The sequence below is a fragment of the Cryptomeria japonica genome, chromosome 11 (genome assembly GCF_030272615.1).
Source record: "Cryptomeria japonica chromosome 11, Sugi_1.0, whole genome shotgun sequence".
NCBI classification, from domain to species: Eukaryota; Viridiplantae; Streptophyta; class Pinopsida; order Cupressales; family Cupressaceae; genus Cryptomeria; species Cryptomeria japonica.
Genome location: NC_081415.1, coordinates 179,701,017 through 179,728,228, shown reverse-complemented (window position 1 = coordinate 179,728,228; position 27,212 = coordinate 179,701,017). Strand labels below are relative to the sequence as shown.

The 27,212-nt window shown below is 36.6% G+C and overlaps 1 long non-coding RNA gene across 2 annotated transcripts in view; it reads left to right on the top strand.

The window, feature by feature from the left end:
* Positions 1 to 19,154, top strand: part of LOC131068121 (uncharacterized) — a 57,018-nt gene extending 37,864 nt beyond the window's left edge. For both annotated transcript variants that reach the window (XR_009359381.1, XR_009359379.1), the window contains exon 5: positions 18,734 to 19,154. This is a non-coding gene — a long non-coding RNA (uncharacterized LOC131068121). The remainder of the gene's footprint in view (positions 1 to 18,733) is intronic.
* Positions 19,155 to 27,212: the final 8,058 nt, after the last annotated feature.

Genomic DNA, 27,212 nt, shown 5'->3' with positions numbered 1-27,212 from the left:
TCTGGTGCTCGACAGCCTCTTCTCTTTGTACCATTCTTCATTGATCAGTGCTTTGCATCGGGCCGGATTCATATCATATGCCCCTTGTGCTTCATCTATGGTTGTAGCTGTGGGATTGTTTGGAAAGGGGATGTCAAATGCATCGCCAATGGCCTTAGGAGTGAAGTTGGCGATGGTCATGTTCTCGAGGAGCACCAGTCTGGAATTTGGCTGATAGTGCCGGGTGGCCTCTACCACTAACTCATAATTTTGCACTGATGGAGGAAATCTTGCTGCTTGGGCGATGCCACTTTCCACCATCTGCGGCTTGCCATATGCGTTAGGAGAGAAGACCCGATTCCTGAAGTCCTAGATGTTGATATGGCCTAGGTTGATATCACCGATATTGTCCGAGACGCTCTGAACTTTCGATTCCCTCAATCCTCCCCTTTGATACTGATACTTCATCCTCTCAACCTTGGGTGGGATATCCGACTTAGATGCTCGCGATGTCTCGGCTGTAGCGGGCGTCTTTGATGATTCTACCGCCAACTTAGGCATTTATCTTGCACAGCCGGACACGAATTACGAGGTGATACACAAAGAAGGAAGGCGGGTTAGATAGAGAATACCCCAACATTCAAAGGATTAATTCAAAATTCAGATTGGGCATGGAGCGACCTTTCTAGCTAAAAGGGCTTGATCAATTTTAAACCAAAGTATTTATGAAGATTTTGATCGTGCATTTATACTTACCGTTTTCTAGATTTTGGATTAATTTTCAACAAAGACAAAACATGAAAAATTCTCCTAAGTTTGAAAATGCGATTTCTGTTTAAACCTTAGGAGTGAATTTTAAATTTTGATTACTTTGGAGAACATTTTATAAGCGAAAGAGATGCAGATTTCGAAAAATTCACGTATTTTGATCAAATTTCACGCATTTGTCTATTTGATTTATAAGCATTTCAAATGATCATACGAGACGAAGCGTACTTACCTGATGAGAGTGAATGGCGAGAGATTGCCCGACTTTGCCGCATGAAGACGAATGGACGATTTTGCAAAGTTTCGAATTCCAACGGTTATCTCCTTGATTTAAATTTTTCGCGGCTGCTGGATGAAAGAGAATTTATCATTTTAGATGGTTTTTATGCTGGGTAACTGGCTATCTGAATTTGAATGATTCGGAATAGTTTATGCAACGTTTTACCTGAATATGAATCGCGCGAAACTAGCTTTCTTTGCCTTCCAAAATCGGACGTGGTCTCCTTATATGAAATAGAGCAACGTGGAGGGGGTTAATCAGATTTGAATGGCGTTTATTCTTCTTATTTTCGGACCTTGGAGAGTTTTGGAGGCCCTCACACTATTTGCAAGTAAAAACTTCAGACCTCTTAACGCTATTTGCAAGCTTTGCAAAACCTTGGAGCCATGGCGTCCTTCGCGATTTTGGTGATTTCTGGCAAATTTCGGAGTTCAACGCTTTGCCAAAAACTCCGGACCTAATGGGACATTTTGCGATTTTCGGAGCATTTAAGCGTTTTGCAAGCAAAAACTTCGGACTTTTAACGCGCTTTTACAAACTCGCACCAACTTCGGACCTCAACGTGTTTTTGGCAAATTTGATATGTTTTGAAATTTCGGAGCTAGGGTCCGAAAATGGGCGTCTAAAGCGAATTTCGGACCTGGAGGAGCTTTTTGCAAGATTTCGCACTTTCACATTGCGCCCCATGGTCCGAAAATGGGCGTTTAAGTGTTTTTCGGACCTTGGCCCACTTTTTGCAAGATTTCGCACTTTCACATTTCACCCCATGGTCCGAAAATGGACACTTAAAGTGTTTTTGGGGCTTGTAGCATATTTGGCGAATTTTAAAAGAAACTTCGGACCTAAACGCGTTTTTTACAAATTCGATTCATTCTCCCATTTACCCCCTAGGGTCTGAAAATGAGAGACTTAAGGCGAATTTCGGAGCTAGACCATCCTTTGGCAAATTTCGGAGCTCTCAGCACCTTTTGAGATGTGTCATATTTTGAAATTTCGGAGCTAAGGTCCGAATTTGGGGTTTAAAGTGAATTTCGGACCTGTGGGAGCTTTTCGCAACTTTCAACACTTTTCAAATTTCGCCCCAGGGTTCGAAAATGGACGCTTAAAGTGTTTTCGGAGCTTGAAGGTCTTTTGCAAGATTTCACGTTTTTTGCATTCTCCAGTTTTCGCTCCAAGGTCCGACTTTGAGCATTTCAAGTGAATTTCAGACCAAATAATAGATTTTGAATTTCGAAATTTTCGCCCCAGGGTCCGAAATTCGGCCCCCTGGGCGATTTTAGCAACCTTTTAAACCTTGTGAAATTTTAACCTTTGGCCTCTGGGTCCAAAATTCGGTCCATAAGGCGATTTTGGGAACTTAAGCAAAATTTCAGACTCCAGACCAGTTTTCGCCAGGTCTACAAACTTGGATTTCGGAGGTTTCAGAATTTCAAGGCATTCAGGCAAGTTTTGCAGCCTTGGCATTTTGGTCAGGAAATTCGATCCTTTATCAGCAGGCGAAAATCATCCTTTACTCCAATCCCACAAACATCGCGGAGACAAACCTTACGCAATCTACTTCATAGCTCTTCGTGCGAAAAAACAGCGACTTTGGTCCTCGTGCGACCTTTAGACACACTGCTCTTGCTTGGTGGGCTTCGCCAATTTCCATCACCTTACACCTATCCAAGGCGATCTTCAAAATTTCGAACAAACCCTCGGCATTTGTGCCCGAGGGCTAGACTAGCCTAATGGATTCATCGGCTCATTTCCTTGACATCATCACTTTACGGACCAGTCGCAGACTCGCTCGAAACGACGCGAGACACTCTGCGCGAAACTCAACAGGGCAAAGACGAGAGGCTCAAAAACAGGAAGGGGGATCCTGTCGGCGACAGGGAGCGTGTGCAACACACAACAGGTTGGAAAGGCCATCACATGGATGTTAAGAGTGCATTCCTCAACGGTGAGTTGCAAGAAGTCTACATGACACAGCCTCCAGGGTTCAAAGTTGCTGGAAAAGAAAACCAAATGTACAAACTGGTGAAAGCACTCTATGGCCTAAAACAGGCTCCTCGAGCTTGGTACATCAAAATTGACAAGTACCTCACAGATAATGGCTTTCAGAGGAGGCCATCTAATTCTAATTTGTATGTCAAAAACATTGGTGGTGATATTTGTTGTCTCAATTTTTGAACTTTCAAAAAAAAAAAAAAACCTTACAAAGTTTTACGCAAAATTTGTAGTTTTCTTCTCTATGGCATGTTTCACGAGGTTTAAAACTCATATTTGTTAATGTCAAATCATCAGTGGGTGTGTTTGTCATCGTTGTCCAAGTTTTGGTTGGTTTTTGCTTTTATTTTCCGAGATTTTCATGCAATTTCAGGTTTTGAGTCGGACATTGCAAGTAGGAAGTTTTTGGTCAAGTTGCAAGTAAATCAACTTTACTTGTAATCGGGGTTTTGAGACTCAATTACAAGTTAGTTTGTTTTTATAAAGTATATTTTACTTGCAATCGGGTTTTTAGGACCCGATTACAAATTTGCTTTATAAAAGAAAAAAGACACACTTTGGTCACTTGCAATCGGGTTCTAGAAACCCGATTGCAAGTATGTAGGGGTTATCTTCTCTTGCAAGTTAAAATTACTTGCAATCTAGAACCCAATTGCAAGCCCTTCATGTTTCACCTTGCAAGCCCTTCATGTTTCACCTTGGCAATGTATATTATACTTTACTTGCAATCAGGTTCTTGAAACCCGACTGCAAGTGTGCAAATACTACCCTTCCCTTGTAAGTAATGGTTGCCTGCAATCAGGGTTTCGAGACCCAATTGCAAGCATTGTTCTCCTTTGCATTTCTAAGCGAGTTTGGTTGCACTTGCAATTGGGGTTTTGAAACTCGATTGCTACTGCTAGTACATAAGCGTATACCTACCTTTCACTTGTAATCGGACCTCCAAGACCCGGTTGCAAGCTTATACTTACCTTGAGTTTGCAATCATCTTCGCTCGCATTCGGTCTCCAAGACTTGATTGCAAGCGTAAGCATCTTTGTCCTTCTCAACTTGTGTTCCACTCATTTTCGCTTTTCCAATCTCATTGCGATCCACTTGTAGATTACCTTCCAAAACCCAATTGCAAGGGGTTTCAATGCATGTAAAGACATTGACAAAAAGCAGTGCAATGCGGTAAAAGGCAGCGACTTTCACTATCACAATGGCCAATAAAGAATGCTCATTATCTTCAAAGTTCAGTAGTTGATCTTCATGAGTTCACTATCATTGCCATTCATGAGAACTATCAATGATGCAAGTTGATGTTCCTGGACAAATACCTTCATCAATCTTGAATACTTCAAGTGTCAGTATCTTGTAGCAGCATGAAGACCTCTTAGACAGAGGATGATGTACATAAAGTCATGTCTTGGACACTTATATTAATTTCAATTACGCATTTGTTATTTCCCTTGACAAATTACATGTAATGCCAAAAATTGTAATTGCAAGTAATCACATTACTTGTATTCTTGTAACTTGTAATTACATATAAACAAATTACAAGTTGAAAGACAGTAGGACTATAACTTGGAATAAGCCATAGTTAGTTGTGGAATAAGTTTTAGTTGGACTCCTCCCACTTTTTGCTCTCAGCCCCTCTCCTATATATATTGAAGGGTGCTCTATGTAATGGAGATCTTTTTAGCAAGCAAGAAAACTCTACAGAAATTTACAGTGATAAAGACTTTGTGTTTTATACTCGTAAATTGGATTTTCAAGAAATACAAAGTAGAGATTTGAGTTTTAGACTTTGTGTTAAGGCTTTATTCATATATTCATTGTGTTTTTATGTCATAGTGATATACTTTTCTCCATATACTTGACATTTCCGTGAAGTTGAAAAGAACTTTAATCTAATTTCTTGTAGACTTTGTGCTGCAAATATTGAGGATTAAATTATTGTAGCTAAGTGTTCATAATAGAGAGAGATTATAAGACTTTGTGCTTGTAGTTGCTCCTAGTTACAGTAATCTAGAGGTGCACAACACCAACAAACTTTGAGCTGTTGTAAGTTGTACATTGTTATCATATTAATCATTCTGGAAGGTAGATAGGACAATATACAAGTGAAGACTTTGATCTTTTGCTTCTATATTCCCGTCCCGAGGAAGTGACAGAGACTTTGTGTAGAAACTTTGATTCCTTTTATATAAAGCATCTTTATTGTTCTTGAAATTTCTATATTTGTTACTTTAGTTGAAGTTTCTTTTCTAAAAAGAGAAAAGAATATCATCTTTTTTTAAAAAGAGAAAAGGATGTTGTCCCACCCAAGTTAGATTAGTGTTTAGTTTGTAATGGTAGGAAAGGGGGAACCTTCCCTTAAAATTAGGAGAGTTTCTACTTCACACGCTGTGGTTGAAACCATTATTTTGCACGCCTTCCCAGGTGTACAAAATTTTCAACCAATAATATTCTTATTCTTGTTGTCTATGTTGATGACCTGATTATCACTAGTAGTTCGGTACTTTTGATTGATGAGATCAAACAGATTGTGTGCCAATCCTTTGACATGACAGACTTGGGACTTCTGCATTATTGCTTAGGTGTTGGAAGTTTGGCAAACTAAGGGTAGTATCTTCATATCTCAGTCAAAGTATGCTCGTAGTCTGCTGGACAAGTTTTGGATGCAAGACTACAAACCTGCATCCACACCCATGGAGAAAGGGTTGAAGTTGACAGCCAAATCAAATTCACCTGTGGTGGATTAATCAACATTTAGGCAACTGGTGGGCAATCTCATCTACCTTATTGCTACTAAGCCTAATCTCAGTTTTGCAGTGAGCTACATTTCATGCTTCATGACAGCCCCTAAGGTTGATCATTGGGTAGCAGTGAAGCATATGCTGCGTTATGTGAAGGGTACTTCTAGTTTTGGTCTTCTGTACAGCAGAAGTCACGATCCTAGACTCAAATTGGGCAGGTTCAGTTGATGATAGAAAATCAACCTTTGGGTATGTTTTTAGTTTGGGATCCGGTGCAGTCACATGGACTAGCAAGAAGCAGTAGGCAATGGCTCTTTCCTCAACGGAAGCAGAGTATCGAGGAATAGTTAAGGTAGCTTGTGAGGCAGTTTAGCTTCGGAGGATGCTTCTAGACATGCAAATGTCTCAAGTAGGTCCTACTCCCCTTTACTGTGACAATCAAGGGGTGCTCAAACTGGCCAAGAATCCGGTCTTCCACGAGAGAATCAAGCATGTTGAACTTCATTGTTGCTTCATTTGGAAGCTGGTTGAAGACGAATCAGTTCAGTTGTTGTATGTTCTGACAGAGGATCATACAACATATATTCTCACCAAGTCTCTGAGCCCGAACAAGTTTGTAAAATTTAGGGGGCAACTTGGTGTAGTTGACAAATTGACCATTAAGGGAGGGTATTAGAATAATATCTTTATTATTTATTATTAATGGTCAATAATGTAACATAATGTACATACTAGTTAGTTTCTAGTTTTCTTTTGTTTATGATTGTTTCTTTATAGAAACATTGTCTTTGTAATTATTTAAATGATTGTTTGATCATTTCATTTAATTCATTCATTTTTTTACCAAAACATAATCTTAACACAATTCAGTTGTTGATGTTGAAATGTGATGAGAAAAGGTAATAATTTGCTTTGTGTAAATTTATGACTTAATATTTAAACTTGTCATGTTATGAACACTTTGAATTTATAGAATATTTATGGGGCAAAATTTTATCCTTAAAAGACCTGGTTTCAGTTACTAGTGTTTTTCTCAGATTAAAGTTGTTCTAGACCTCTAAATGTACTCCTTGTAATATGGATTCAGCAAAAAAAAAAATGTTTTCAAGTTTAGAGAGCTTGGAAACAATGAAATTTTATGTGAATGTAAGGTAGCTCTTGGAGTAGGCACACATTAGAATGTTTGGAATATTTGACACAAACAAATTCTTTGCAAGTTAGGTTGCTAGTGTAGGTATGGGTTCAGATATATTGATACAACATTTTCCCCCTGTTTTGGTATAGCTGATACAATTATACTATATATAATATTAAAATACCTATAATTTGCAAAAAAATATGCAGATTCGAAAATACATTTGATACTTGATACTATGATAGTGATGAAGATAACTCAATATTTACATCATATATGCCAAATCATTATAAAATAGTAAATACAATAAAAAATTGGCATCTAGCTCCTCTTAATTGAAAGAATCTAAGTCATCATGTGGTTCAACTTCATTTGAACCACATGCAATTGTAGTTCCACTCCCACTAGTTTTATCATGTGTAGGAACCTCCTCATATTTAAAGTGACTCTGGTAAGCTCTAAAATAGATGCATCCAAGATGGTACACTTAAAGATTATATCCCAATTCTTCAATGCCCCTTGCTTGTAGTCGACTTCCTTACATGATAAAAGATGCAAGTTGGAATGCACATAGACCAAATCTTTTGCTTTTTTTTTGCAACAAATTGGTTGAGCTTTGTTGGTGTGAAAATGGTATATTACCTGTTGTCCTCATTTTTGGATTTTCAAAAATGTGACAACCCCGACAATTTTTTGCTTAAAATGTGTCATTTTTGTCTCCAAGACACGTTTAACGAGGTGCAAAACTCATATTTGTTAGTGTCAAATCATCAGGGGGTGTCTTTGCTTTCATTGTCCAAGTTTTGGTAAGTTTTGGCCTTCATTTTCCTAGCTTTTTGTGAAATTTTGGGTTTCAGAGCGATCACTGCAAGTTGAAAATTTTACTCCGAGGCATGCTTCCCAAGGCAAAAATTTCGCTCCTTGGTGAACTGGACTGATCTTCGGTCCATCCTCGATTCACATTTCAAATTTCATCGCATTTCGAGTTTGTTTGTTATGTCTTTCCTTCAATTTTGGGTTTTTTCTTCCTAACTGCAAGTGGGAAATTTTCCTTCTATTGCAGGTCAGGAGTTTTCTTTTGTTTTAGTGTTATAGGGGTTTTTTCTAGCAATTACAAGTGCACTTTATCTAAGACTTGTAACTTGTAACTTGCTTTTTATTTCCCATTTCCCCTTTTTGTCTTTTAAGTTGGTTGTAGGAACTTTTTGGACAAATTACAAGTGAATATAAAAATACAAGTTTAATGAGAACTTGTAAGTTCTCATAGAAGTTCCTACTTTATGTTTTTAAGTTGTAATAGGGATTTTATTTCCCTATTACAAGTTTTTATCTGTTTCTTTTAGTTGTAATAGGGATTTTATTTCCCTATTACAATTCTTTTATTATTTAAGTTGTGTTATTTTAAACTTGTAATGGGGATTTTATTTCCCTATTACAAGTTGTTTTGTTCTTTCTTTTTTCTCTTCTTCCTTTCAAACCCGAATTTTCCCAAGGAAGAGAAAAGTAAAGTAATTAAAACTTGCAATGGGGTTTTTTAAACCCGATTGCATCTTTTGGAGGGCATTTTTACTTGGAGTTGCAAATGAAGAACCCGACCTGCACATATATCTCCAAGATTCCGATTTTTGTGGCTTTTTCCTTTGAATCCGATTCGCTAGGAGGAGGGCGTTGAATGCTAGAGATGTGGGAGGATTTTTCTCCTCCATTTGTTGGGCGTAATAGACGTGTTTTGCCACGTTTTTTGATCTCTATTGCAACGTGTTTGTTGGTTCGGTTTGGGTCTCTCTTGCAACGAGTTTGTGGGCGTTTTTTTATCCTTCCAATGTGAAGAGCAAAAACCCTTTGTGCGTTATTTCTTCTTTCCTCTTCATGCCGTTTTTCTTGCTTGGAGGTTGAAACAAAACTCGTTTTTGGCTGCCAAGGGTTTTCAACATGTCTATTTATAGAGCTGATAGGTTCTTTCCAATCTTATTCATCTCTTTGAAGGGCATTTTGATCAAGCAAGGTGTGATTTTCAGTTGTGTTTGTTTTCTTTTGGTTGTTTTAAATTCCTTGATTCATCATGCTTTGTATATATTTGTTCTTGCTTGAATTTGGATTTGTATGAGATCTTCCCAAATCATTTTTGTTCTTTGAATGCATTTGTAAATTTGTATGATTTTCCCCTCTTGCAAATTTTTCCTATTTACTTGCAATCGGAATTTTAAAACCCGATTGTAAGTTGTGTCTTCACTTGCAGTCAACCTTCCAAAACTCGAAATTGGTCCAAAATGCACTCAAAAACACTTGAAAATGAGTCTTAAAGGTCCAATTACAAGTGCAAACTTGTAGTTACCCATTACACATATGAAGTTGCATGTTTGTTCTCCACAATTGCAAGTTAATGCTCTTGTTTTTTCACACATGTAATACAGCTTCCAAAACCCGAAATTCACTTGTGAGCCCATTTTTGCATCAATTTATCCCTTCCCTTGTCAGTCCTGTTTGCACACACAACCTACCGAATCAATGAATTAAGGCATGGGCCTTATTTTGCAAGTAGATTCCAAGATTGGAGGATGATACATAGAAGAGATACAACAACAATTCATGGTTGAGAGCATAGAATGCTTTCAAGACAGAGATAGGCTACTTACTTCAGCCTTGCAAAGAACTTTCCTCTTTAAAAGCCAGTACTACCCCAAGCAAGAAGATAAGATTGAAGTTCGTTGGCCAAGGACACAAAGATCATTAAGGATGCAGCTATTTTAAGATACGGGGAACACTTTTTGTGTTGCAAGGGTTTCAAATTTGCATGTTTTGATCTATAATTGGTATTCATGGAGTTTATCTTTGTAAAATCATGTGTTTAACAATCCATTCATCTATTATCACCTTGAACAAAGGGGATTATAACTTATGGTAAGACATCTTGACACATCTTAGGCGGCTTCATCTCTTGCCCCATCTCTATGGACTTGTCCTTGCTAGAAACACATTATCGAAAGTAGTATGGGATATCAAGAATGGTCATGTCATTGGATTGGTTGGTAGTAGTGTTTAGTTTCACGCTATGCATTTCATCTCATATATTGAATACCCATGCACACTTTGGACCAAAATTTGGGAGATCTTTGGAGACCCACATCACTCTCCATTTGTAGATGATTTTGTTAAGTACAATCTTGTATCCTTGATGATTGTAATAACCTGCCATATAGTGATGATACATGAGTAGCTTGATTATTTGATAGTTTTTGATAGTTGTGATGACATTGAGGCTTCTCTTGATGCTTCTCCTCCTATAGATATATCCTTTGATTCTTAATCTAGATTGGGAGACTTTTTCTTTATCTATGAATATTGGAAGTTTGTTTTGTGAGTCCCATCTTATAGATCTAAGACACCTGAGGACATCCATCTTCTCTTTAATGACAGTCACATCATAGTTGTTATTAGGCCATCTTCATCTTTGAATCTTGTTCTTCGTTGATTAGGCTTGTACTTGATTTGATTATGGTGTATTTTCATACTGACATGACATCTACTTGAGTGGAGATTAGAGACAAAATATGATCTCCTGCATCTCTATTTGGTTTTGTTTCTTCCCAAGGGAAGAAATATTGTTTAGCATTTTTGGATCTTCATCGATTTGACATGTTTATTTGCATCTTTTCTCTTTTAGAGAGGGGTTCATTCCTTTGGGATTTTCTCCTTTTCTTGCGAGAAATTTATTTGTTTGTATGTGGGTACCTAACATGGCTTTAGATTCAAGGTCCATCTTTACATTTTTTCACTCCCTAAGTTGCACTTAAGGGGGTTGTTGGTGTGAACATAGTATATTACCTAAGTAATTTCATATTAAGTCCTATTCACACTTCATACTTAAGCTTACTTAGGTTATTTACTTTTTGTGTCTCATGTCAAAGGACTAAAACACTTATCATGATTTTAGTATATCGTAGGGTTTCATCCTTGTCTTTGTAACAAGGGTTTTCTCATTATATATTGTACCAGTTTCAATTTTTGCTTCTAATGAGTTCTCTAGCTTTCCGTTTTTGCAATAGAATTTTGATTACATACATACATACAACCTTGCTTGTGGAGGTACCACCATGCATAAGTACACTTTTACTTGTCTCGAAGAGTGCAAATGTCATGATTTTGTGATGAAATGAACCTACCAAACTCATTCTTAATACTATCCAACACTTTTGGATTCAGGAAGGTTCTTCAAAATATGTTCTTGTATCTTTTAAGCAACTTCAATGTATGTATATGGTTCCATTCTCTTAAGTGAAGAAAGTACTTCCAGGCTACAATATTTGGGAGACAATGCAAATGCAAAGAGATGGAAGAGTGTGGTTATTGAAAAATGGTAGAGCATATAAAGAAAATTAATTGTAAAGGCCAAATCATTGTTGCAGAAATCAATATATATTTTTATTTTGTTAGTGTAACAACTTTTGTTACCTCCGTAATTCACAAATTTGACTCCAGTCTTCTCCTTTGTTTATGGTGATAAACTGATGATTGCATTCTCCAATAGACTTACGGTAGACTTATGTTTGCATGATCGCTTAGTTAAGCCTAACCAAGGTGAACAAGAAGTTAATTTTTCATGCTCCACCTCTTTCACCGTAACCAGCCAGTTTTGCGGTTGTTCTTTTTTGTTTTCTCCGTTGCTAATGTGGTGGTTCTTTGTATAAAACCATGCATTCAACAGATTGTAATTGTGATTATGAATTAATAGAATTTCATTCTTGCAACTTTATTTTTTTTCTCTATTTTTTTGCAAATTTTGTTTTTTCCTTTCTAGCTAGATCTGTATTCTACTATGCAAAATTTTTTACATGGTATCAGAGCCCGAGAGCTAGGAGGAAGGACAAATTATTTGCAGGCAGATTTCTGAAGAATGGAAGTTGACGTAAACCTCTGTTCACGGGCCTTGCCTTCATCTTCTCCTTTGTGACATATCATTTCAATGGACCTGTCTTGTTTCTCCTTTGTCATATTATGAGGGAGATTTTATACTGTTAGTGCTAATGCTTTTTGGTTTTGTTTCAAGTTTGATTAGTTCACTATTGGCACCTGTATTTTCGACTAGCAGCTTCTTCTTGCATGGTTGAGTAGTGTCGTTGGGGTCACTCGTGTAGATTCATGTGCTACTTGCATCTTCGAATGTCAGATGTTTTGCTTTTGTTTGCCATCTGATTATTGTTCGAGTAGTGTCGTTAGGGGCACTCATGCATATTCTTGATAATGATCATCATCTTGGCTTTTGAGGAGGTTTTTCATTCAGCACTATGGCAGCAGTTACCATTCGACAATTTTCCACACTTTTCTTGTATCTCAAAGGATGTTGTTTTGCACTCCATATATAGTTACACCTCTTGTAACTTTGAGGGGGGTTTTTGTTCCCACTAGGTTTTCCCTCTTTTCCTCTTTTCTCCTTAGTTAGGCTTAAGGGGGGGTGTTAGCGTAACAACTTCTGTTACCTCCGTAATTCACGGATCTAACTCCAGTCTTCTCCTTTGTTTATGGTGATAAACTAATGATTGCATTCTCCATTAGACTTACGGTAGACTTATGTTTGCATGATCGCTTAGTTAAGCCTAACCAAGGTGAACAACAAGTTAATTTTTCATGCTCCACCTCTTTCACCGTAACCAGCCAGTTTTGCAGTTGTTCTTCTTTGTTTTCTCCATTGCTAATGCGGTGGTTCCTTGTATAAAACCATGCATTCAACAGATTGTAATTGTGATAATGAATTCATAGAATTTCATTCTTGCAGCTTTATTTTTCTTCTCTGTTTTTTTGCAAATTTTGTTTTTTGCTTTCTAGCTAGATCTGTATTCTACTATGCAGAAAATTTAACAGATTTGATTCTTCAAAATGGTTTTCAATATAATGCATCATGGCTCTAAAAATCCCTTTATTTCCCTTACTAACTACCTGTTGTGACGTTTTCACACATCGCCCCATTGCAAATGGGGACCCATGTTTTTTGCTCATTTTGCTCGTTTTCGCTTTGCTTTTTAGGGTTTTGGTTTAGTTTGTCAGTTGTCTGGATTAGGGTCAAGCCTTAAGGTTTTTCATTTTGACGTTTTTAGGCCAGAATCCAGTCAGTCTTGAGAGCTTTTTGAGCTTCCTTTTGTAGGATGCAAATTTTGAATGAAGTAAATTCGCCAGAATGGTCTATTTTCAATTGGAATTTTGAGTGCAGAGTCTAAATTTGTCTAAGTGTTGATGATGAAATAAGAATTTTGTCCAATTGAGTAATTTTGACCAAATTTTGAGTTTTTTGATTTTTGATCCTGGGCATTGGAAATGATTTGTTTTTGCCTTGTGAAGTGATTAAACTTGTGAAATCTTGATATTTTGGCCTGTATGAGCAAAATCGCTCCTGTCCCTCAGTGAAGGACCGGAGCTCAAAATCAAATATTACTTTGTCCTTGCAGGATTTTAACAACTTGATGATTTGAAGAGGTCCAAGGAGATGTGTTTTATCAAATGAATATAACTTGAAGTGCCGTCGTGAAGGAGAATGACCCAAAATGCAAAAATCGCTCCTGTCCCTCAGTTAGGGACCAGGGCGAAATCCATTTGTAGCTCCCGTCCCTCTCCCAGGGACCAGAGCGAAGTTCTTCATAAGGCATGTTTTAGGCGAAGATCAAGCAAGTTTAAAGTTTGAGGCAAGCAAGGACGATGTAACGGATTCGTTGAGGACAAAATTGAAGATTGAAGGACACCAAATGAGACCTATATTGGCCTAGGCGCTCCTGTCCCTCACTGAAGGACCAGAGCGATTTTTGTCTTAGATGAATTTCTTGCCAAGTTTGAATGATTTCCAAGCCAAAGATGAATAAGATGGGGCGCAACAAGACCAATGAAGATAAATTTTGAAGTTAGCAAGGTGAGATGAAGCCTACAAGAGCAAGATCGCTCCTGTCCCTCACCAAGGGACCAGGGCGAAATTTTGATTATCTTGCCTTCCACTTAAGTTCAGGACCACTTCAAGTCAAGGTGAAGGGTGGCAAAGGCGTTTCGAAGCATCTCAATCAAGCACAAAGTTACAAGGACCGCCAAAATGAAGGATTTGCACTTAAATACCTAAGTTCGCTCCTGTCCCTCAGGCAGGGACCAGAGCGAAATTTCCATAAAGGCCTAGATTTTGAAAGTTGATCACGTTTCAAGTGTCCAAGGGGATCAAAAAGACTTTATTTTACACGATGAAAACGGTGGCAAATTAATGGAAGCAAGGACAAGTCCAAGACATTCAAGTTCGCTCCTGTCCCTCTCCAAGGGACCAGAGCGATATTTATCATAGTGGCCAAATCTCTCAAAAATCACGTTAAGAAAAGATCATGCGAGGTGGTAAAGGGTCTAAGGTGTCTTAAGGGGATGATATACAAAGGTTTCAAACGTCGAAAGATTATCAATTGAGCCAAAGAGGCTATATCGCTCCTGTCCTTTAGACAAGGACCAAAGCGATTTTTATTAAAACACTCATGTTCCTTCAAAATCATGACAATGCAAGGACACACAAGATCAAGGACATTATTTAAGAGGCAATGAACGAGGAACCAAGGTTGAAAGATGACGCATTTTGACTAGGGCTTCAAGTTCGCTCCTGTCCCTCTCCAAGGGACCAGGGCAATAATGGTCATAAAAGGCATTTGTTCACATAAGCAAGACACTCAAGCTCGAAGGACCCAGCGAAAGTGGCAAATTCAACGTGGAGATGAAGACTTTGAATGTTAAAATTGCAAGAATCAAGACCAAGATGATGGATCGCTCCTGTCCCTCAGTCAGGGACCAGGGCGATGAGGTTTGTATTTTTTCATCTTCCCATTTTGGCTCCAAAACAAACAATTGAATTTATTTTAAATGCTAAATTCGATAGGTTTTGAAAATTTAATTAAGTGGCATTTAAAAATAACGCATAACATTTATTAATTAATTTTGCCTATTAAAAATCAAAAAAATTAATTATAAAGGCATAAAGTTAATTAATTATAAAATCAAGTTGAGCGCTTGGGTTTATTTTGTCAAGGTCGGCCATTATTATTTATTTAAAATCGTTTTAATTGCCTCATTTTATCAAAGTCGGCCCAGAGGTAATTGTGAGAGGTGAGCGCTTATAAAAGGAGGTGTTTATTTCATTTTTAAATCATTATTCAAGCATCCTCTTTCATATGCGATTTGAAGTATACAAAGGAAGTGCGAAATTATCATTCAAGAGGAGGAGTGAATTTCAAAGGGAAGGTGCAAGCATTATCAAAGGAGTTCGAGTTTCAAGTTAGGCGAACTTGCCAAGGACATTGAAGAACACATCAAAGATATCCCCAAGGGTAGCGAATTGACAAAGAGGACGTTCATTATCCTTCAAGATCACGTTGAAGCCATCAAATTTTGATTTTTGCCTAGGCGAATTCCTTTATTTTGCATTTTAGAGTTAGCTCTCAAGAGAGGTATGGCGATGTGATCCCTTGTTTTGAATTTTGATAGGCATTACCTTAAAATTTGAATTTTGAAATTTTGAATTCCAGTAGCTCAATCTTTTTTTAGGAAATGATAATTCAAGGACTTATCATGAGGTTTCCTAAAATTAATTTGATCTATGCTATTCATTGCAAAATCATGTTACTAATTTTGAAATGTTGTGTAGGCATCAAATGGAGATCTCATCAAGGAAAATCAAGCCGGATCAACGACGGTCTTCGCCGGGACGATCAAGCCAGGACATGGGCAACCTTTTTCAATCCAACGTTCCAAGGCGAGGTACATCATCATCCTGCACATCAAGGACACAAGGAGTTAGAACAAGGGCTCGTTGAAGAAGTAAATAGTTCTAGATGAATTAATTAAAGCAAGCTTCTCAACAACATCAAGTTGAATATCTACCAAGTTACAAGTGTCAAATGAGGTGGCATCCTAGTCATCATTTCTCCAATCAGTGAGGTCCACCTCAGCATGTCCAGATTCAATGTACTTAACTCATGGAAGGTGGCACAAACTCCGATGTACCTACCCCGGCTATCCATTGGTCGATTTTTCTAGAGGGGACATGTGTCCAAGCAATACAATTTTATCATTGGTCAAGCATTAAATGTTATGTAATGGTTGTAACAAACCCTAATTAGGGTTTTCATTGTAAAATCTTGGCCATTGATCTCGAATTGATCTAAGCCATCGAATTGTATTGTGGGCACTATATAAGCCCTGACATTTCATTTTGTAAAGAGAATTAGAGAGAGTTGTAAATAGAAAGCAGTTAGTAGATAGAGAGTAGTTAGAAATTGATAGAATAGCAATTAGAGTAGAATAGGAGGACAAGGCAAGAAATTGTTGCCATTGATTGTAAACAAACTCCATTTTCATTGAAGTAATGGTGAAGTGTGTCGTTTCTTGCAATTTGCATGGTTTCTTGTTGAGTCTTCAATCCTAGATGGTAGATGATTAGATGAATGAAGGAAATGCGATTGATTAATGGTGGAATTCGTATATCCATACTACTAGCAGTTTGTTGATTGCAAACTTGCCTTGTGTAGTCAACTGGAATCATTCAGCTTAAGCTCAATTTCAATTTGTCGCTTCTTCATTGATATGCATCAACTTGATGGTGTCTATGCCTGCGGTGATGATTTGAACATCATAAAGCTTCCCTTAGAAGATCGCACTAGCCTTGTGGAGATGGTCCATTGATGTCAAAACAAGACCTAGTTAGAGTTTCATCAAAAATCAAATCATTGCTCCTACATTCTTAGTATTAGGATTAGATCTTCTCTTCGCCCTCATCCTTTTTCCATTCTAAGCAAGTAAGAGCCTGTGTTCCAGCAAAGCAGATCGGAAGTTCAATCATCAGATGTAAGTCCCCTTGTGATTCCAGCAAATCACATCATACCACTGGAGTTTATCCACACGTAGAGACCCTACTAACCAGATGATTGGAGTCATCCTAACTGATCCTTCATGCGAATCTTCAGCAGTTAGAGACTTTATTCAAGAGAGGATAAGATGCCTTTAGGTATTTTATTCTGTGTATGATGGTGTACAAAATACACGTCAACACTACCCTAACTACTTATGGGAAAGTAACTCCCAAAAACTAATTATTTCGACTTAATATAAACTAACATTTATTTGTAACTATTACCTAAAATTCTCATTTATTTATTATTTATCTAACATATAATCAAACTATTGATGTAATATAGTTCCAACATTCCCCTCATTACATCAATTCCAACAAAGGACTATACACTGCAAGAGTTGAACATAGCAACCCTTTTGGAGACTTTGATGAAGTGCCTTAATTAATTCTCCGTAGTCACCCAAGAAATGCCAAATTGACTTCATTATGGATCTCCTCACTATCAAACCTACAAAACCTCTAGACAATATGAGAGAACATAAAATATTCTCATTCTCCATGCACAATGAGGGAACAACACTCCTTGGAGCATCCACATCTCCTTCGAGTGTGTCAATATCCCTCTTCCAATGCTATTCAATGAGAGAGCAACTCTTCTTTGAAAGTCCACGTCTCCTCCAAGTGTGTCAATATCCCTCCTCCAGTGGTGGAAACCAATCCCTCCTTTGTTGTACAAAATAACTTCAACCAATGTAGATACTTTAACTGCACTCACAAGCAATAAATGTCAAGAAAAACCAAGCTCCCCTTTGAAGGGACACATGTGAAATGGTGCTTCTCATGCAATATATCATCTATAGTGAGAAGCTAGCTCAAGATGATAAAAATCCTTCTACCTTCGATGCCTCCAGCCTCTAATAAAGTTGTTCTTAGTTTTTAATCTCAATAAAACTAAAGCATTTTGCCTACTACATCATCTTCAATATCTGCTTCATAACCCCTTTTAAGTTTTCTCTTTTCATGTCTTGTGTGATATTTAGCATCAAATAGACTGTAATCAAGAACATCTCGTGCCACAAGGTGGACAAAGTTTAGAGGCCCTATTTCTTTAAGGGTTGCATGCAACACAAAATAAAAGCCATATCTAAACATTATCAAGTTGAAAATGCACCTTATTTATCAAAAAAAAATAATGCCCACCTTTTTATAACTTTTCACTTCAATAAATAAGTGATAGTTTTTTAACATTCTAAAAGAAAGTGAGGAGAAGGAACTTGAACATTTCACCCCTTACTGTAATTTTTGAAAAAAAATGCTATCACCAACCTTGTTGTATGTCAAATTATATTCTTGTCAATACAAGTTTTAAAGGCATCTTTTATGAATATGGAAAAAGAAAAATATAGTTCAAAACATCAAAAAATCAAACTGCCAATATTAACTTACAAACCAACCACTAGCCTCACCCCTTGCAGTCAAACTTTTATGATGCTTCTTCTAGTGCACATACACTTTTTTAATGCCATATAAATGAATGGAATTTACTCAAGTTATAATCTCAACAATTTTGATGTTCAATCTATCTGCCATTGTGTAACAACCCTCCTAGCATATCTCTTTCAAATTGTGATGTAGGGGCGTCAGGAGCATAATAAAATTCATTTTTGTTATTTTTGGTTTTTAGGTTGTTTTGGTTGTGTTTGGGTCAAATAAGACCATGTGGGATCATTTTTATCCATTTTGAAATGATTATATGTCAAGTTGTCAAAAATTGTCAAAAGTTGTCAATGTTGTCATGACAAAAACTTGTAAAAGTTGCATTCTTTGGTTATGGGCAGTTGGTGGTCAGTTGTAATAGTTGGAAATGGTTGTAAATGCATAAATATGTACTCCCAACTTGAATTTGAAGGTTGGAGAAGGATTGAATGATAAAAACATCATTTTAGCATATTTTAACTTGAATTTTCTGTGTGTTACAGTTTGCAAAAACCTTTGGTACAGCCTTGTACGGCCCTAAAACCAATGGGAAAAGATGAAGACATGATTCTAGTTTAATTTGCTTTTGGTTTGGTGCAATTTCATTAAGATTTGAATAAAAATGGCCATTTTGGTGACTGCGGTCCGAAACCCTACCTAGGGTTTCCAGAAAGCTTATTTTTTCAATATCTCGCCTTCCCACCGTTGGAAAATCATGAAAAATGGTAGGAAGGTCTGCACATATATGTTCTCCAATGCCATGAAAGGATTTGGCAAAACTTCTTGGTTTTCATAAGTTATTAACTGCTATCCTCCTGCTGTTACAATGTGACTACCATGAACACTAAGTGCACAAGGGTTTTTGATCTTATAATGCTTTGTTTTGGTTTTCTCAGTGGAAGAATTGGTTGTATAGACTCTAAATGCATTGTGTATGGCTTGGGAAAACCTGGTTTTGTATAGAAATAAACGAAGTTGAAAATGTTCTGCTCTTATGCCTTTGGAAAAACAACTTTCAATCCTTGTCAATGAGGGTTTGACATGTTAATGCAATATCTGGGTTGTTGAATTGTAATAAGTGTCTTGGGAAGTGTCAAATACAATTAAGGATGTTTGTTCAGTCAAGTTTGAAGGAGTTGGACAATGGTAACAAGAGTATGCCCTAATAGACCTAGTGGTAAGGCGACTAGGAAAGAGCACCTACTATGCATTTGGGTTGCATAGATGATATCATTGTGATTCTTTTTGTACTTGTTTAATTTGAAGTCCTTTCTCTGCATCAAATTGGAAAAATGTGAAACCAAAAGCACTAAAAATGAATTTCATGCTGCCTCTTGTTATGCCTTAGATTGATATGTAATCTGCACCTTGCAGTAGTTTTGATTCCTTACAAATTCTATGTGTAATCCTTCACAAGCCATGGTGTCATCAATAACAAACTTTGCTGAGATAAACTAAAGATTTACGATGTCAAAAACTGAAAACTCAATACAGGCAGCTATGGTAGTGGAACTTTCCTCATATTTGTAAGTTGAAAAACAACGGTGAACATTTCAATGTCCTTAATATTGCCAAACAAAAAAATTAAAATCCTTTTTTCTCTTTCAAACTATTATATCTCAGTGGCAGGAAATAAACTACAAATGGAGGGCGTGGTAGCCTTTGCTGATCACATGAGCATCGATCTGCAATAGAAGAAGCATGGATGTGGAAACACGCCCTAAACCTCTATCCACTTGTGGCAATCAAAACTAATCAAGCCTCAAATTAGATTTAACAAATTTACAGACTTAGGTTCCATAAATGCTTTGGTGCATTCAGCAGCTAAGCATTTCCTTCCTATGCCTTCTACATTATACCAAATAGTGGCCTAAATTGTGCAGCAGATGTATTTAATGCAAAAGAAAATTATAGCAACAGAAAGCTATACCATGCTTAGCAAGTGAACTCAAATTCCATCAAACTTCTGTACAAATCCATTCCTTCTCACACTGATCTGGTTCTTCCCACACACATCATTGGTAATCTTCTCCTTCACATAATCAATTATCTCAATCCATTCCTTCTCACACTGATCTGGTTCTTCCCACACACATCATTGGTAATCTTCTCCTTCACATAATCAATTATCTCATGTGTCTCACAGCACATGAACTAATAATGCTCTGATACCATATTTAAAAATAGTAGAGCATATAAAGAAAAATAATTATAAAGGCTAAACCATTGTTGCAGAAATTAAAAAGAAATATATATTGGTTCGATTCTTCGGGGTAGTTTTCAATACAATGTGTCATAGCTTTAAAAAGCCTTTTAGTATGGGAAAGTAACTCCCAAAAGATAATTATTCTAACTTAAACTAACATTAATTTGAAACTATTACCGAACATTCCAATTTATTTATTATTTATCTGGCCTATAATTCAACTATTGATGTAATATGAATTCCAACAGTGGTTGTCATGTTTCAACGGTCAACAATGTTTTTTCACCCTTCAGAAAAATGTCTCTATATTTATGCTCCTCTACTATTACAGCCTATGTTTTCTATCATTGAGTCCATGTCATTTTATATTTTATCCACAACATGATTGATCTGTATCAGCAAACCTACTCATACTTATGATGGGCTTGGTAAAACTCAACATATAATCTACATGAGCCCACGAATTATTGTTCATGATCAATAATTTGACCTTTCGATCCCCTTGTGAATTTGCATGCCTTTACACTCCATTGGTTGCTAATGATCTTTGCACTCAATGACTCTCTCACTTTTACAAGTCATCTCAAAGCAATTGTGTGATGTGGATTGAGTCTCAAGTTCAACAACCTAATTTGTAGTGTAAAAAATAACATAATAAAATTTTTTAAAAGTAGACATTGTTTGATTTATAATTAAAATTTTATTGCAAATTTAATGTAATTGTAAATTAAAGAATATTAAAATTTTACAAACTTAACTTCCACAACTCCTAATTGGATAGTCTTGAAGATGCCTTGTGATATATGATGGTTTGTAATGAACCATTGAGTATCCTCGCCTTTCATGTATATTTTTCACCAATTCTACATATTTCCCAATCTTTTGTATCACTAAGTTGAGGGAGTGGACAATACATGATGCCTAAAATTTGTGCATGTGCCTCTCCTCAACCATAATCCTTGTTGCCATTCTATTTTTAGCATTCTTTGTTATGACTTGGACAACGTTTTTAGCACTCATAATCTCCATGGGCTTAATAGGGATTTTGAAAATGAAGCTTGCATTGTTTATTTGCCTCTCATAATCAACCACCTTTAAAAACATTAAATTTTAGAGGACACTACAATGACATAATTAAATGCTTGTATTTATCGTCTTTCCATCCATAAGAAACACTAAACATTTTTGTTTCAACCCAAGAATCTTTGATTAGTTTTAGTGAAATCTCTACAATTTTTGTCCTTTGTGAATAAGGTGGTGTGCACTTTACCTTGTCTCATTATAAAATGCTATATCCAGCGGACCTCTTTTGCAAGATGAAAGAGAAGGATTGACTTCTTTGAAAGACAATGTTTCCAAGAAAGTAGGGTAGCCAGTATTGGAGGAGCCCTTGTAGTTGGCTTGTGTGATCTTTCCTTTTCTAAAGGATGAGATCTTAATTTCCTTTCACTTATTACTATCAATTATTCCTTGTTCTCTAATACATGCCAAAATTTGCTTCTTTGGCTACCTCTTCTTGTTCAGGCCTTGACAAACTTTAATTTCGTGGCTGGTCATCCAATATAGGTGAGCATTCATGTGACTAAATAGATTTTTACACTCAACTGGGAGTGACTACAAAACCAAAGTTAAGCCTCACCTACTGGAAGTTGATCAATCATTGTAATACATCTCCATAGAGGTTATGCTCAATCATATTTGAACTGTCTAACTATACTTGGGCCCATTGAACTTGAACTAGCAGCAATTTTGAATGGTTGCTTTTATAAGGAACAAAAAAATCGAAAATGTAACCCTAAAGGCTAGGATACGTTAACTTTGAAAATAAAACAAAAAAACAAAAAATAACAACATAACTCTACAATATGTTAAAATATGATGAAATTTAAAATAAAACATTGAAAATGTTAAAAAAATTGAATATTTTTTAAAAACTTAAAAAATCTCACAAATTACTTACCTTCGATTGATAAATCTCCCTTGTGCAAGGTAGCTGCCTTCTAGAGCATTTAGCAAACATTTTTGCAATCCTTCACATTAGCAGGAAAATCAGTGAGCTTCAAAAATGCAAAATGGCAAACCTGGAATGATACTGGAGGTTTGTGTGGCATTTGATAGTGAAATGAAATAAATCAAGTGTTTTGTGTCACTTTAGGGTTTTCAATAAGGTTTTAGGTTTCTTTTCAACTCTGAAATGCTGTTTTTTTGTTAAAATATCATTTTAATTTTTTTTAATGCTTTCTACAAACTGGGTGGCTGTGGATTCTCCTGGGTTCAACAAGAACACAGCCCTAATGCTTCAGGTATCTTGGGGGTACACATTCATAGGGTACCTTTCAGCAATGAGACCCAAACTTGTAGAACCTGGTATAGATTGCAAGTAGCCTTAAGGACATTATTGTTCATCCTTGCAAATAATTACATGTTGCTAAGTGAATGATTAGAACACTTTACAGGATACTTTTGATTTTCCCAAATTCAAGATGCTGTTAATTTGAAATAATAGTTTTTTTGACATTTTTAGTTTCAACTAATGACTGTCCCAAGCCTTAAATGTTGTTTCATCCTTTGGCTTTTTGGTGATTGACAGTTCATATTAATACATAATCATTGAAAAATGTTTTTCTTGTTAGGAGCAACAAATAGAGTCATTGATGTTTCCTGTTTTTTTTATTGATACAATGTGGACCTGGAGTCCACTTCTTTTAGTATAAAATAACAAAACAGAACATAACATCTGATAAAGCAGCAACCCTTTTAGCTGGGGTGCCAAGAAAACTACCAAAATGTTCAACCCAAAGCTTTAGGCATCAGTAAAACTACTTCAAAAACTTTCAACAATCTAAAGCTTCCCTCTTGAAAAACAAGGACTTAATTGTAATCATTAAGCAAAGCTTCTAATTTATGTGAAGTCCATGGAGACCATGTAGCAGTCTATCTCTTTTTTACATGTGAATGAAGGACTATCTTACTTATATCCTTCTCGCTTTCAAAAGTAGGAGACTACTCTTCTTTTGTTCCTTGTGACCCATTCATCAGATTTTTCAGAAGAGATACTAGAAGATGGTATCACTGGAGAATCTGAATGGAATTTTTGAGGAGATTTCAGCATCAGGGCCATCGATGGGGAACGGACTGCATCATTGACCAAAGGGGGGTAATTGATCATCTCTGAGGAATGAGGCACCTTGGTCCATGACAGATGAAGGTTTAGGGAGTGGTAGAGGCAAGTCCAAAATCGAGTTAGAAGAATTTGTATCAAAGGTAATATTGGAATCAGAGCAATCGCTCAAGACCTCAAAAGGAGCAACACCACTCTTAGGCTCAATTACTTGGTGATGCAGATGAAACCAAATCCACCAAGTATCTAGCTATGATGGGAAGCAGAAAAAGATGCCTTTGGGCACTTGGCAGCCAAGTGGCCTGTCAAAAAACATGACCTACATCTAATTGCAATTCCTTCATAGGCAAGCTGTTGAATTCAACTTTCATGCAAAATTTTGTTCGCTAGTTTTTTTGAAAAATCAAATCCATTATGAACTCATGCGAACTCATGCAAAGGTAGAATGGCTAAACATCCTTTCTATATCTGAGATGGAAATCAGATTTTCCAGAAAATATCCGATAGGGTAGAAGCTCCCAATGGAACAAAATGCAGAGGCAAATTTGGAAGCCTTACCCACACTGCAGTGAAAGAGATGGATTCGAAAAGAGGATTGAACTCTAGAAACCAAGGGTCAATCCATAAATGTCATGTTTTGAAACAACAGACCTTTTAGCAATGATCCAAATGGGTAATCGCAGACAACGTTGAACCATCCTTCCACACAGGAAAATGGAGAAGCCCCCTTTTGCTAGAGGCTTGCAATTCCAAGACAACCAGTCACGAAGATCAAGCTTCCAAAAAATTTGGAATTTGCAAATTAAAGCTTCTTGCTGCAACAACTCTTCCTTCTCAGTCACCTCTCCCTCAAAAGTCACAGTCTGGATGCCCTCTCTAGATCTGCTGAAAATTTGAAATCATTCAGGCTGGAACACCTGAAGAATCTGTATCACCAGTGCAGGGATTAAGGTAAACCCAGGGGCGATTTTAAGACTTTTCTTTTAAAGCTTTTGGGGTTGGTATCTGAATCCTACACAGACTCTTTTTTTTTGTGCCAAAAAATCCAGATTAGCCCTAGCATTTGGGGTTGGAAGAAGATCATTTCCTACATTTGTCTCTAAAACACCTAAGAAATTAAAGCAGGAATCATTTGTTTCTGCACAAACCTTGTATTGATTTAAGTGGCAGTCAATTCGTTAGGGTTTCTTAGTGGTATTGGAGGGTGTCCTCTCTAGATTCGAATGAAAGTTTGCTGGATTTTGAAATGGTACCAGATCGCAGCAACCTGCCATTTGAACCATTTGAGTGAGCTCTGGCCATCATATGGCAATTCCCCATAGAAGCACAAATATTTCTTCACTGATGGACATAGATCCCGCAAATCTTTCATCCCCAACAGAGCCATAGAATGATCTGGTGGCACATTCTGCACAGAAAGGGAAGATAAAGAATTATAGCATGGGATGTTTTGGAGAAGATGCGAACTGATCACTGCTGCTAGAAAACAAAGCATGAGAGGAATCACGTTTAGGGCAAGAAGCATTGGGAGTGAAAAGAAGAGTGAACGAGAGAAGACTAGGGAGTCATCATGCTTTACATATATTTAGTCTAGAATAGTCACTGTTGTTAACATCCAAAATAAGCAACAATAATGCTGAAATCTGTTCTTCAAAATGGTCAGCTAAAATGGTATATGTTTAAGTGGATAAGTTTGACTACTGTATATACGTGTAATGTGTAGAATTCTATTATCTTTGTTTTTTCTGGATCAAGGTTAAATTTCTTATACAGTATGTAAAAGAAATTATCATTTTCTCAAGATAGCCGAGTTAGAAGACAATAACAAAGCTTGACAAAGCCCTGGATTGCATTTTTGTTTTTGAGAAAACAAAACTATACCGGATTAGTAATAAAAAGTATTTTTCTCTACTAGAGTGACAGAGCCCTGAATTACACGTCTTTTTGAGTGAACACAACTATATTGATTAGTAATAAATGTTACTTGAAATAAGGGTGGCTGTTTGAGAAGCTTGCACAGCATCAAACCATCCCTTTGCAAAATTTAATTACGTATTTGGATTGGTACTGCAGAAGTTCTTTAAAAGTTTTTAACATAGTATCACTGAACAAGCACAACAGAGGCAAAAAACTATGTTGACTAAATCTACATAAAAGCAACAAATAAACTACATGGACTAGGCAAATACATTTATATCACTATGAAAGTTGACAGTCCTGACTCAAGATTTAAAAAGTTCAAAAGAAGGATGACAACCATTCATCAAATCGATTGCCAGCTTTGAAAGAAATTTCCTTGGGAAAATATTAGTAACTTGGTTTCGCTGATGTTAACCTGCCTACGTAGTTCTTTACAAAAGAGTTTTGATTCATTCAAATGGTCCCTCATGCTTTTAGTTGTTTTGGCAAATATAATGAGCTAATTAGTATGTAAGAGAAGCTTCAACACAATATCGTCCAAGTGGGCTGCATCCTGTTCTATCCGTTTGATGAACTGATTTTGTCTGAATGGAACACCCACTATTAAATATAATTTATATAATATAGTGGTTGAGATGAAAATTTGCCATACAAATAACTCTAATTTAATAGTCAAAATGAGACAATTAGCATGTGATAGAAGCTTCAAGCCAATATTTGTCAGGTGGGTTGCATCCTGGTCTATGCATTTTTATTATAACTTGTCGATGCATCAACTGATTTTTTCTAAATGGAACATCTAGTTAATAGATAATTTGAAACGAGTTACCATACAAATAACTCTAATGAATTTGACTACTTTCAGACCCTCAGTTATTTCGAACTCTAATTTAATACTTGTCTAGATGAGAAGATTTGTTGCAATGCAAACTCGTGGCTGACGATTTGGTGTAAAATAACAGAAGCTATCACATCAGAATATACTTAAGAAACAAATAATGGGGGCAATATTATTCAATGAGCTCCTCCCTTCAGTTTTTATTTCACCAGAAAAAGCAGATTTCTATGTACTTGCGTATTTATTTTAGGCTAGATTGAAATCAGGGAGTATTACAAGATTTTTAGTAATGATACTTGTTACTCTTCTTATTTGTTGGATCTGGTTAGTTTTGTGACTTAAAATAACCATGGAAAACCTGTTAACATATGGAAGATCCAGGGTACCCGTTTATTGGCATTCTTTCACTGAAGAATATCATCCTACTTAACATCCGTCCAAATAAACATGATAGATTAAAACAAGGTTGGACCCTTAACTATGAGCATCCTTCCCATGAAGGATATCATTCTACCAACATTTAAAGAGTTGGTGGGACTGGCAAATAGTTATCACCACATACTCACTGCATTTGTCACTACAATTACACTATCAGATATCATTCAAACAATCATAAGTTTAACATTATATGTTTTTTTATAATACACGTGCATTATATAATTTTCTTTTTCTGCTTATGCTTTGACAGAAAACTTGCCCCTCTTTCACACCTACTTGCGCATTCTTTCAGAGTGATAATGTTGAACCCCACAGGAAAAGGTGGGTGTATTCCCATGAGAGGGTCTCATTTTGTTAAAACTTGATGTGCTGCTCAGATTTAAACCATTTTCTTAAATATACTTTTGTATATACTGTGGACATTCCAAAGAAGATATTAAATGATTTCAACAACCAAAG